The sequence below is a fragment of the Cherax quadricarinatus genome, chromosome 5, assembly GCF_038502225.1.
Source record: "Cherax quadricarinatus isolate ZL_2023a chromosome 5, ASM3850222v1, whole genome shotgun sequence".
NCBI classification, from domain to species: Eukaryota; Metazoa; Arthropoda; class Malacostraca; order Decapoda; family Parastacidae; genus Cherax; species Cherax quadricarinatus.
Window position 1 is genome coordinate 61,391,230 of NC_091296.1, and position 14,462 is coordinate 61,405,691.

Consider the following 14,462-nt stretch of genomic DNA (forward strand, 5'->3'; position numbering starts at 1 on the left):
ATATGTTACTTCAGACTTAATACCCGTTTTTATGCAATAGTTCAAGCGATCTCGGACATACAATGCCACCCCACCCCCCTTCCCGATACTTCTATCTACTTGGAACAATTTAAAACCCTGAATATGACATTCCGCAGGCATGTCCCGACTTTTTAAATTAAACCACGTCTCAGTTAAGGCAAATACATCAATGTTACCTGCACTAGCAACTAATCTCAACTCGTCCATCTTATTCCTAGCACTACGGCAATTAGCATAATAAACCTTGAAAGACTCTCCTTTCTCTTTACCCTTCCTGCTCATTTCTGTTTTTCTACTAAACCTATTACGGTCCTTATCACCCAAAGTCCCTGGCTTTTCAATATCTACCTCGTTCTGCTTATTACTAGTTCCCCTAGAACTCGTAATATTACTACACTGGGACTTCACTGTTTTCCTGCCAAAACCCATACTACTAACTATTCCTAGTTTAAAGTCCTAACTGCTCCCTCCACTGCAGTTGCCAGTGCTACCACCCCAGACCTAGATAAGTGAACCCCATCCCTTGCATACATGTCATTTCTGCCATAGAAGAGGTCCCAGTTGTCAATGAATGTTACCGCATTTTCCTTACAGTATTTGTCCAGCCAGCAATTGATACCAATTGCCCTGGACAACCATTCATTTCCAACTCCTCTCCTTGGCAAAATACCACATATGACAGGGTTCCCACCCTTACTCCTAATTATTTCTATTGCTGACCTATACCTGCTAATCAGGTCTTCACTCCTACGTCTGCCAACATCGTTGCCTCCAGCACTGAGACAGATAATAGGATTGCTCCCATTACCTCTCATGATGTCATCCAGACGGCTAACAATATCCTTCATCCCAGCCCCAGGAAAGCAAACTCTCTGTCTCCTACTCTTGTCCTTCAAGCAGAACGCCCTATCCATATACCTAACTTGGCTATCCCCAACAACAACAATATTCTTACCTTCCTTGGTGTCGTTCGTCGTGTTGTTCCCAGTAGTCGACTCACATTCGTCGGGTAGCACTGAGAATGTATTAGATGTTTCCACAACAGTTTCCACGGCAGTCTCTTTCTTCTTCATCGTTTCTACCTTTCCATTCGTCCTCTTGATCGTCAACTTCGTTCCCTGCTGTCCAGCCACTGACCAGTTTCCCTTCTTGACCTGAGGACTCAAAACAGGAGGACTACTACGAATCTTCTTGTTTTCCTCGGTCAGTCGCCGAATCTCCACCTTCGCCATCCTCAATTCTTCTTTAAGCTGTTGGTAAAGTTGCTCGATGGAGGGCATCTTGCTTCAATTCGTAGAGAGCGCGCAAACAGGTCTTCACAGAGCTAAGTACACGTCAACACTGCGCAAAAGCCAACTCAATCAGGAGAGTACTGCGCAGCACGTCCGCACGGCCCAATAGCGATGTGAACACTATGCGAACATTGTATTCATTACAGAAGAGAGCGCTAAACCAGTAGGGGTCACACAGCACCCGAGGAATGGAAGGCAGTCTGTGTTCAACCCAGCGAGGGGAAGAACACCTCCAATATCTTGGATGAAAGGCCACTTTACCTCCATCAAAGTACCTTCCTTGAGTGGCACAGGGCACGGAGGTACACTTATTAGACACTTCGGGGGGAGGGGATAATCGGTTCTCTTAATCCGGTGATCACTATACTGATTAATCCCTATTACGTACTGTGATATAGAGGTCTACTCTGATTCTTTACTCCGCCCTCTCCTTCCTCACATCACATCTCATTACTCCCTACTCCCCTTGCTGTGTGACCCCTGCGGGTTTATTGCTTCCCAATGATAGTTCACCCTAACCAGGAATTTATGTGGCCATTCATTAAATAACTCTTAATTCCATAACTCACAATACCATAACTCACAATACCATAACTCACAATGCCATAACTCACAATGCCATAACTCAGTTTCATAATTCAGTTGCATAATTCAGAAGTAAGGTTAACGCCATTATTAATAATTTCTCTCCGTTCTGAGTTTCTGCTTGTATATAAAGCGACTCAAATATAAATATATTAAATCTACTTACATTTGGGTTACCTGTAGCACTGAAAATGAGTTGGACAAATATTTTTGTTAGTGGGTTTGGGTTTGAGAAAGGACTACCCTAGTATGAGCCAGTAGGCCAGTTGCAGTGTTCCTCTTTCTTATGTTCCGGAGGTCACCTCCCTCGCGATTCGGTTCCAGACCAGGCCTCCTGGTTGCTGGCCGTCTCCATCAAGCTGTTGTTGCCCACCGCCTGCAGTGTGCACTGTAACCCGGCTAATCAGAAACTGATTTAGGGAATTTGTCGGGTTCCCTCTTGAAGACAGCTGAGAGTTTTATAAAGCTTGTAACACTTGTGGCTGTGTCTCACCTTCCTCACACAACTCATGTTATTATAACTACTGTGAGTTATAATAACAAGTGTGTTTTCGCACACTAAGCTATTTCTCAACAGTAATTTGTCTCAAATAGATGTTTAGTATTTGTGCCCATTGTTCCGGTCCTCCATCCCCAGTGTTTAACTTGCCGTTGTCCACTCTGAGTATTCTGAAGGCTACCTGAAGCATGTTTTCAAGGGTTAACGACCCCACCTGGACCGGTCCCAGACCAGGTCTGGCGGATCAAGGGCTGATTAACCAGTCTGTTATTAGTTAATTTGTACATATATCCCCCTTACTCTGCTAGTAACAGTAGACTGTAAAGTCTCTCCTTGTGTGTATTAACCTTTTGCTTTGGTGGGGTGTGAGCACATTAACTGCGCATGTGTGCGCATTAACAGACAGCAACACGGCCCGCGTCATGTTGCTGTCTATCTGTAATCTACCAGTCGTCGATTCCGGGGTCATCGCGCCCTGCGGAAGGGTCCCACCAGACCTTAATACACGCAAGTTATTCCTCATAAAATCTTAACAGTATGAATAACTAAAGTGTAATGAACACTTGTCACTGCTCAGTAATAACACACACGGAGACAGAAACTCAGAAGATTGATTGATCTGTATATATGTCGATCCCCTTACGGGATCCTCTTCAGCTGGAGAGGATCCCAGAAGGTGGTCGAAATATACAAAACAGTCAATATTCTGAGTTATTACTGAGTCTTAATATAATCATATTACAGCTCAATCACCACCTCCAACACCTAAACTTCCTTCATAACTTCTGACTACTGTTTTACACAGTCATTTCCGTTTTGCCCCACTTACCTCGGCACGACACTGGTTGATAACCTGTTCAGTCCGGCTGTTGTTGCTAGCAACACAGTCCACAGCAAACATTTCCTTCACCTCTCCCTCCCCCAACGTGGCTCCCACAAATTCAAGGATATTCAACTACAAATTCACTAATAATAATAATAAGTGTTAAGCCGGCCATGTGGTGGAAAATATGCATGTGTCCCTCGTTACATTACGGAAATAGCGCGGTGCTTTTGTTTGCCCGCTAAAAATCAGCGGCGAAATGCTAGGGTATTTGTTGTGCGTAAAGTGGTATTTGTTGTGCGTAAAGTGGTATTTGTCTGTTTATACTGTGTCTACGCTGCGTGGTTTCTTTTTAATAAAGCAGTTGACGGTAATAGCTCAGCTTTAAGTGGTGCAGTGCTTCTCTTATGTGGCAGTTAATGGAGAAGTTTAAGTGGTACAAACATTGCCTCATCACAGTTGTGAGGGGCGTCGGTTGTGGGCAAGAGTGACACTTGTTCTTCACTAACCTGCAGTCACCCCTGTGCAACTTGGATGTACACTTGTTTACCCCCTGTATATGTGTGCGTGTTTCAACCTCTACGCTCTTACTGATGACGGTCGTGTTTCTGCTGGCGAGTGTATCTACCCGTTGTCGATTCTGGTGGTCATCGCCACCGCGGTCCGCTCCCAGACTAGGCCTCGTAACTGATGGCCTGGTCTACCGTGTTAAGGGTGCCAGCCTCTCACAGGCCAGCGTATGCACCGCTAGAGGTGGATCAGCTCTAATAGCCACTATACCAAATTACAATTGATATTTGAGATTATTTCAGAATTCGCCCTGAAGTATATATCAGCACTACACCTGATTCAGAACGAAAGTAATAGATTTGGAATAACTTAGTAAAGTGAAACCTGCTTACCCAAGTTGGAGTCTGCAGCCAGTCACCTGCTTCCTGATCTGACACTCCACACTCACCTGCTTCCTGATCTGGCACTCCACACTCACCTGCTTCCTGATCTGGCACTCCACACTCACCTGCTTCCTGATCTGGCACTCCACACTCACCTGCTTCCTGATCTGGCACTCCACACTCACCTGCTTCCTGATCTGACACTCCACACTCACCTGCTTCCTGATCTGACACTCCACACTCACCTGCTTCCTGATCTGGCACTCCACACTCACCTGCTTCCTGATCTGGCACTCCACACTCACCTGCTTCCTGATCTGGCACTCCACACTCACCTGCTTCCTGATCTGGCACTCCACACTCACCTGCTTCCTGATCTGACACTCCACACTCACCTGCTTCCTGATCTGGCACTCCACACTCACCTGCTTCCTGATCTGACACTCCACACTCACCTGCTTCTTGATCTGGCACTCCACACTCACCTGCTTCCTGATCTGACACTCCACACTCACCTGCACTGACACACAGTCACCTGCTTCCTGATCTGACACTCCACACTCACCTGCTTCCTGATCTGACACTCCACACTCACCTGCTTCCTGATCTGACACTCCACACTCACCTGCTTCCTGATCTGACACTCCACACTCACCTGCTTCCTGATCTGACACTCCACACTCACCTGCTTCCTGATCTGACACTCCACACTCACCTGCTTCCTGATCTGACACTCCACACTCACCTGCTTCCTGATCTGACACTCCACACTCACCTGCTTCCTGATCTGACACTCCACACTCACCTGCTTCCTGATCTGACACTCCACACTCACCTGCTTCCTGATCTGACACTCCACACTCACCTGCTTCCTGATCTGACACTCCACACTCACCTGCTTCCTGATCTGACACTCCACACTCACCTGCTTCCTGATCTGACACTCCACACTCACCTGCTTCCTGATCTGACACTCCACACTCACCTGCTTCCTGATCTGACACTCCACACTCACCTGCACTCACTCCACACTCACCTGCTTCCTGATCTGGAACTCCACACTCACCTGCTTCCTGATCTGACACTCCACACTCACCTGCTTCCTGACCTGACACTCCACACTCACCTGCTTCCTGATCTGACACTCCACACTCACCTGCTTCCTGATCTGACACTCCACACTCACCTGCTTCCTGATCTGACACTCCACACTCACCTGCTTCCTGATCTGACACTCCACACTCACCTGCTTCCTGATCTGACACTCCACACTCACCTGCTTCCTGATCTGACACTCCACACTCACCTGCTTCCTGATCTGACACTCCACACTCACCTGCTTCCTGATCTGACACTCCACACTCACCTGCTTCCTGATCTGACACTCCACACTCACCTGCTTCCTGATCTGACACTCCACACTCACCTGCTTCCTGATCTGACACTCCACACTCACCTGCTTCCTGATCTGGCACTCCACACTCACCTGCTTCCTGATCTGACACTCCACACTCACCTGCTTCCTGATCTGACACTCCACACTCACCTGCTTCCTGACCTGACACTCCACACTCACCTGCTTCCTGACCTGACACTCCACACTCACCTGCTTCCTGACCTGACACTCCACACTCACCTGCTTCCTGACCTGACACTCCACACTCACCTGCTTCCTGATCTGACACTCCACACTCACCTGCTTCCTGACCTGACACTCCACACTCACCTGCTTCCTGATCTGACACTCCACACTCACCTGCTTCCTGATCTGACACTCCACACTCACCTGCTTCCTGACCTGACACTCCACACTCACCTGCTTCCTGACCTGACACTCCACACTCACCTGCTTCCTGATCTGACACTCCACACTCACCTGCTTCCTGACCTGACACTCCACACTCACCTGCTTCCTGATCTGACACTCCACACTCACCTGCTTCCTGATCTGACACTCCACACTCACCTGCTTCCTGACCTGACACTCCACACTCACCTGCTTCCTGACCTGACACTCCACACTCACCTGCTTCCTGATCTGACACTCCACACTCACCTGCTTCCTGACCTGACACTCCACACTCACCTGCTTCCTGACCTGACACTCCACACTCACCTGCTTCCTGATCTGACACTCCACACTCACCTGCTTCCTGACCTGACACTCCACACTCACCTGCTTCCTGACCTGACACTCCACACTCACCTGCTTCCTGATCTGACACTCCACACTCACCTGCTTCCTGACCTGACACTCCACACTCACCTGCTTCCTGACCTGACACTCCACACTCACCTGCTTCCTGATCTGACACTCCACACTCACCTGCTTCCTGACCTGACACTCCACACTCACCTGCTTCCTGACCTGACACTCCACACTCACCTGCTTCCTGACCTGACACTCCACACTCACCTGCTTCCTGATCTGACACTCCACACTCACCTGCTTCCTGACCTGACACTCCACACTCACCTGCTTCCTGATCTGACACTCCACACTCACCTGCTTCCTGACCTGACACTCCACACTCACCTGCTTCCTGATCTGACACTCCACACTCACCTGCTTCCTGATCTGACACTCCACACTCACCTGCTTCCTGACCTGACACTCCACACTCACCTGCTTCCTGACCTGACACTCCACACTCACCTGCTTCCTGATCTGACACTCCACACTCACCTGCTTCCTGACCTGACACTCCACACTCACCTGCTTCCTGATCTGACACTCCACACTCACCTGCTTCCTGACCTGACACTCCACACTCACCTGCTTCCTGACCTGACACTCCACACTCACCTGCTTCCTGACCTCACTCCACACTCACCTGCTTCCTGACCTGACACTCCACACTCACCTGCTTCCTGATCTGACACTCCACACTCACCTGCTTCCTGACCTGACACTCCACACTCACCTGCTTCCTGACCTGACACTCCACACTCACCTGCTTCCTGACCTGACACTCCACACTCACCTGCTTCCTGACCTGACACTCCACACTCACCTGCTTCCTGACCTGACACTCCACACTCACCTGCTTCCTGACCTGACACTTCCACACTCACCTGCTTCCTGACCTGACACTCCACACTCACCTGCTTCCTGACCTGACACTCCACACTCACCTGCTTCCTGACCTGACACTCCACACTCACCTGCTTCCTGACCTGACACTCCACACTCACCTGCTTCCTGACCTGACACTCCACACTCACCTGCTTCCTGACCTGACACTCCACACTCACCTGCTTCCTGACCTGACACTCCACACCCCACACTCACCTGCCTCCTGACCTGACACTCCACACTCACCTGCTTCCTGACCTGACACTCCACACTCACCTGCTTCCTGACATGACACTCCACACTCACCTGCTTCCTGACCTGACACTCCACACTCACCTGCTTCCTGACCTGACACTCCACACTCACCTGCTTCCTGACCTGACACTCCACACTCACCTGCTCCACACTCACTGCTTCCTGACCTGACACTCCACACTCACCTGCTTCCTGACCTGACACTCCACACTCACCTGCTTCCTGACCTGACACTCCACACTCACCTGCTTCCTGACCTGACACTCCACACTCACCTGCTTCCTGACCTGACACTCCACACTCACCTGCTTCCTGACCTGACACTCCACACTCACCTGCTTCCTGACCTGACACTCCACACTCACCTGCTTCCTGACCTGACACTCCACACTCACCTGCTTCCTGACCTGACACTCCACACTCACCTGCTTCCTGATCTGACACTCCACACTCACCTGCTTCCTGATCTGACACTCCACACTCACCTGCTTCCTGACCTGATCACTCCACACTCACCTGCTTCCTGATCCTGACCTGGTTCCACACTCACCTGCTTCCTGACCTGCTTCCTGATCTGACACTCCACACTCACCTGCTTCCTGACCTGACACTCCACACTCACCTGCTTCCTGACCTGACACTCCACACTCACCTGCTTCCTGACCTCTGTGGTTCCACACTCACCTGCTTCCTGACCTGACACTCCACACTCACCTGCTTCCTGACCTGACTCTCCACACTCACCTGCTTCCTGACCTGTGACACTCCACACTCACCTGCTTCCTGACCTGACACTGGTTCCTGACACACTCACCTGCTTCCTGACCTGACACTCCACACTCACCTGCTTCCTGACCTGACACTGGTTCCACACTCACCTGCTTCCTGACCTGACACTCCACACTCACCTGCTTCCTGACCTGACACTCCACACTCACCTGCTTCCTGACCTGACACTCCACACTCACCTGCTTCCTGACCTGACACTCCACACTCACCTGCTTCCTGACCTGACACTCCACACTCACCTGCTTCCTGACCTGACACTCCACACTCACCTGCTTCCTGACCTGACACTCCACACTCACCTGCTTCCTGACCTGACACTCCACACTCACCTGCTTCCTGACCTGAGGTTCCACACTCAACTGCTTCCTGACCTGTAGTTCCACACTTACCTGCTTCCTGACCTGAGGGTTCCGCACTCACCTGCTTCCTGACCTGTGGTTCCACACTCACCTGCTTCCTGACCTGTGGTTCCACACTCACCTGCTTCCTGACCTGTGGTTCCACACTCACCTGCTTCCTGACCTGTGGTTCCACACTCACCTGCTTCCTGACCTGTGGTTCCACACTCACCTGCTTCCTGACCTGATGTTCCACACTCACCTGCTTCCTGACCTGATGTTCCACACTCACCTGTTTCCTGACTTGACACTTCCACACTCACCTGCTTCCTGACCTGACACTCCACACTCACCTGCTTCCTGACCTGACACTCCACACTCACCTGCTTCCTGACCTGACACTTCCACACTCACCTGCTTCCTGACCTGACACTCCACACTCACCTGCTTCCTGACCTGACACTGTTCCACACTCACCTGCTTCCTGACCTGACACTCCACACTCACCTGCTTCCTGACCTGACACTCCACACTCACCTGCTTCCTGACCTGACACTCCACACTCACCTGCTTCCTGACCTGACACTCCACACTCACCTGCTTCCTGACATGATGTTCCACACTCACCTGCTTCCTGACCTGATGTTCCATATTCACCTGCTTCCTAACCTGATGTTCCATATTCACCTGCTTCCTGACCTGACACTCCACACTCACCTGCTTCCTGACCTGACACTCCACACTCACCTGCTTCCTGACCTGACACTCCACACTCACCTGCTTCCTGACCTGATGTTCCACATTCACCTGCTTCCTGACCTGTGGTTCCACACTCACCTGCTTCCTGACCTGTGGTTTTACACTCACCTGCTTCCTGACCTGAGGGTTCCACACTCACCCTGCTTCCTGACCTGATGTTCCACACTCACCCTGCTTTCTGACCTGTGGTTCCACACTCGCCTGCTTCCTGACCTGAGGGTTCCACACTCACCCTGCTTCCTGACCTGATGTTCCACATTCACCTGCTTCCTGACCTGATGTTCCACATTCACCTGCTTCCTGACCTGATGTTCCACATTCACCTGCTTCCTGACCTGATGTTCCACATTCACCTGCTTCCTGACCTGATGTTCCACATTCACCTGCTTCCTGACCTGATGTTCCACATTCACCTGCTTCCTGACCTGATGTTCCACACTCACCTGCTTCCTGACCTGATGTTCCACACTCACCTGCTTCCTGACCTGATGTTCCACACTCACCTGCTTCCTGACCTGATGTTCCACACTCACCTGCTTCCTGACCTGATGTTCCACACTCACCTGCTTCCTGACCTGATGTTCCACACTCACCTGCTTCCTGACCTGATGTTCCACACTCACCTGCTTCCTGACCTGATGTTCCACACTCACCTGCTTCCTGACCTGATGTTCCACACTCACCTGCTTCCTGACCTGATGTTTCACACTCACCTGCTTCCTGACCTGATGTTTCACACTCACCTGCTTCCTGACCTGTGGTTCCACACTCACCTGCTTCCTGACCTGACACTCCACACTCACCTGCTTCCTGACCTGACACTCCACACTCACCTGCTTCCTGACCTGACACTCCACACTCACCTGCTTCCTGACCTGACACTCCACACTCACCTGCTTCCTGACCTGACACTCCACACTCACCTGCTTCCTGACCTGACACTCCACACTCACCTGCTTCCTGACCTGACACTCCACACTCACCTGCTTCCTGACCTGACACTCCACACTCACCTGCTTCCTGATCTGACACTCCACACTCACCTGCTTCCTGACCTGACACTCCACACTCACCTGCTTCCTGACCTGACACTCCACATTCACCTGCTTCCTGACCTGATGTTCCACATTCACCTGCTTCCTGACCTGATGTTCCACATTCACCTGCTTCCTGACCTGACACTCCACACTCACCTGCTTCCTGACCTGACACTCCACACTCACCTGCTTCCTGACCTGACACTCCACACTCACCTGCTTCCTGACCTGACACTCCACATTCACCTGCTTCCTGACCTGACACTCCACACTCACCTGCTTCCTGACCTGACACTCCACACTCACCTGCTTCCTGACCTGACACTCCACACTCACCTGCTTCCTGACCTGACACTCCACACTCACCTGCTTCCTGACCTGACACTCCACACTCACCTGCTTCCTGACCTGACACTCCACACTCACCTGCTTCCTGACCTGACACTCCACACTCACCTGCTTCCTGACCTGACACTGTTCCACACTCACCTGCTTCCTGACCTGACACTCCACACTCACCTGCTTCCTGACCTGACACTCCACACTCACCTGCTTCCTGACCTGACACTCCACACTCACCTGCTTCCTGACCTGACACTCCACACTCACCTGCTTCCTGACCTGACACTCCACACTCACCTGCTTCCTGACCTGACACTCCACACTCACCTGCTTCCTGACCTGACACTCCACACTCACCTGCTTCCTGACCTGACACTCCACACTCACCTGCTTCCTGACCTGACACTCCACACTCACCTGCTTCCTGACCTGACACTCCACACTCACCTGCTTCCTGACCTGACACTCCACACTCACCTGCTTCCTGACCTGACACTCCACACTCACCTGCTTCCTGACCTGACACTCCACACTCACCTGCTTCCTGACCTGACACTCCACACTCACCTGCTTCCTGACCTGACACTCCACACTCACCTGCTTCCTGACCTGACACTCCACACTTCACCTGCTTCCTGACCTGACACTCCACACTCACCTGCTTCCTGACCTGACACTCCACACTCACCTGCTTCCTGACCTGACACTCCACACTCACCTGCTTCCTGACCTGACACTCCACACTCACCTGCTTCCTGACCTGACACTCCACACTCACCTGCTTCCTGACCTGACACTCCACACTCACCTGCTTCCTGACCTGACACTCCACACTCACCTGCTTCCTGATCTGACACTCCACACTCACCTGCTTCCTGACCTGACACTCCACACTCACCTGCTTCCTGACCTGACACTCCACACTCACCTGCTTCCTGACCTGACACTCCACACTCACCTGCTTCCTGATCTGACACTCCACACTCACCTGCTTCCTGACCTGACACTCCACACTCACCTGCTTCCTGACCTGACACTCCACACTCACCTGCTTCCTGATCTGACACTCCACACTCACCTGCTTCCTGACCTGACACTCCACACTCACCTGCTTCCTGACCTGACACTCCACACTCACCTGCTTCCTGACCTGACACTCCACACTCACCTGCTTCCTGACCTGACACTCCACACTCACCTGCTTCCTGATCTGACACTCCACACTCACCTGCTTCCTGACCTGACACTCCACACTCACCTGCTTCCTGACCTGACACTCCACACTCACCTGCTTCCTGATCTGACACTCCACACTCACCTGCTTCCTGACCTGACACTCCACACTCACCTGCTTCCTGACCTGACACTCCACACTCACCTGCTTCCTGATCTGACACTCCACACTCACCTGCTTCCTGACCTGACACTCCACACTCACCTGCTTCCTGATCTGACACTCCACACTCACCTGCTTCCTGACCTGACACTCCACACTCACCTGCTTCCTGACCTGACACTCCACACTCACCTGCTTCCTGACCTGACACTCCACACTCACCTGCTTCCTGACCTGACACTCCACACTCACCTGCTTCCTGACCTGACACTCCACACTCACCTGCTTCCTGACCTGACACTCCACACTCACCTGCTTCCTGACCTGACACTCCACACTCACCTGCTTCCTGACCTGACACTCCACACTCACCTGCTTCCTGATCTGACACTCCACACTCACCTGCTTCCTGACCTGACACTCCACACTCACCTGCTTCCTGACCTGACACTCCACACTCACCTGCTTCCTGACCTGACACTCCACACTCACCTGCTTCCTGACCTGACACTCCACACTCACCTGCTTCCTGACCTGACACTCCACACTCACCTGCTTCCTGACCTGACACTCCACACTCACCTGCTTCCTGATCTGACACTCCACACTCACCTGCTTCCTGACCTGACACTCCACACTCACCTGCTTCCTGACCTGACACTCCACACTCACCTGCTTCCTGACCTGACACTCCACACTCACCTGCTTCCTGACCTGACACTCCACACTCACCTGCTTCCTGACCTGACACTCCACACTCACCTGCTTCCTGATCTGACACTCCACACTCACCTGCTTCCTGACCTGACACTCCACACTCACCTGCTTCCTGACCTGACACTCCACACTCACCTGCTTCCTGACCAGTATTGGACAAAACTAGTTACTAAACAACCTACCAGGCTGCTGTGTGAAAGGCAGAAAGACAGGTATAGTAGAACACACACTCGTAGCAAGAATTTATCTGGACAGCATTGAAAATGCTTGTCTATGAGCGAAACGTTTTCCAAGTAAAGGCTCGCTCTGCTATATGTGCCCCTCACGGAGGGGTCCTTAATGTTGGTTAGGGGCTCTTGACTTAGGGAATTGGATCTGTGTTCCAGTTCCCCGAATTAAGCTCGAATGCCTTCCACATCCCCCCAGGCGCTGTATAATCCTACGGGTTTAGCGCTTCCCCCTTGATTGTAATAATAATCTGCTATATGTGTATTTCTTCTATCATAATAAGGTGTGGCATCCCCTAACGACTGAAAGGTATGTGCAGCAAAGAATCTCACTTTCTGTGTATGGGAACCAAAACAAAAAAGAAATACTTATTAAAACTAAATAGTTGGTTACTTAATTCTTCCAAGAGAGGTTACATGGTATAAACAGGAATCAACAGATAATCACAACGTTTCTCTTCTTCCCAGTAAAAATAAAATACACAAGGCTTGAAGACACTGTTACAATACAGAGAGTGGAACAAAACAACTTCCACCAGCACCTCCGCCTCTGACTCTGGCGCCTAGTCCCTGGTCGTCTGTGCAGCCGTCAATGTTATTGATAGCGAGAAATCAATTGTCCGTAATGTTGGTTGTCTTCATGGAAGTGAGGGTGCAAAACAGCGGCGACAGCAGCGTGACACTGACACCTGTCTCGACGGCCTCACAAGCACCCGTCTCCAATATTAACTTTATATGATGACTTGCTGCCTCCGCCTCTCCCTCTTGTCTCCTCTCTTGTTGACAACGAGGCAAGCATCGTCTGGGAGGCCCCCGTGGTGGCCAGGAGACCAGGACAACACTGAGAGGCACCCGTGGTAGCCAGGAGGCCAGGATAAAACTGGGAGGCACCGTGGTAGTCAGGAAGCCAGGACAACACCATCTGGGAGGCACCTGTGGTGGCCAGGAGACCAGGACAACACTTGGAGGCACCCTTAGTAGCCAGGACAGTAGTCTGGGAGGCACCCTTGGTAGCCCCCAAGATGCCCAGAACAAGGTCAGACATGCACCGGCATCGGCATACTAGTTGAGCACGCTTAAAGTAAAGAAAAGAGCACTGTATCATCTGTGCTCCACGACTCTTCAGTCTATCAGATAAAAAGGTTTAAAGAGGGAAATATAAAATTTTCGGCCGGTGATATCTGATCAGCTAGGTTATCATGGCAGTGAGAGACTACGGAACACAATAGCCTGTCTGATCACATTGTCACCAGCAATGCCTGTCTTCAATCAAGACTGTGAGAGTAGAAGAAAATATAATACTACATTTTAAATTTACAAAAAAAAAAAATGTACATGGGCGAATAATGGTAAACGTGGGGCACGAGACGCGGTAGTGTGGGACATATGGGTTTACCCTCACTGTAGTGTTGAGCTTCTAGTGAAGCAGAAAATGCTTATTGAAGATCCTTCAGTGTGTGCCTTGTGTACCAT

General features: G+C 51.2%; 1 long non-coding RNA gene across 3 annotated transcripts; it reads right to left on the reverse strand.

Moving 5' to 3' along the window:
* Positions 1-8,719: 8,719 nt before the first annotated feature.
* On the reverse strand, positions 8,720-10,502 carry LOC138855454 (uncharacterized). 3 transcript variants are annotated; one of them, XR_011394700.1, is made up of 5 exons: positions 10,434-10,448; positions 10,074-10,103; positions 9,576-10,013; positions 9,169-9,270; positions 8,726-8,863 (listed from the first exon to the last, which is right to left on the reverse strand). It is a non-coding gene; the product is annotated as an uncharacterized lncRNA (long non-coding RNA). The 3 variants fall into 3 exon arrangements; XR_011394697.1 differs by lacking the exon at positions 10,074-10,103 and having other exon boundaries at positions 8,727-8,863; positions 10,434-10,502; XR_011394692.1 differs by lacking the exons at positions 10,074-10,103; positions 10,434-10,448 and having other exon boundaries at positions 8,720-8,863; positions 9,576-10,047.
* Positions 10,503-14,462: the final 3,960 nt, after the last annotated feature.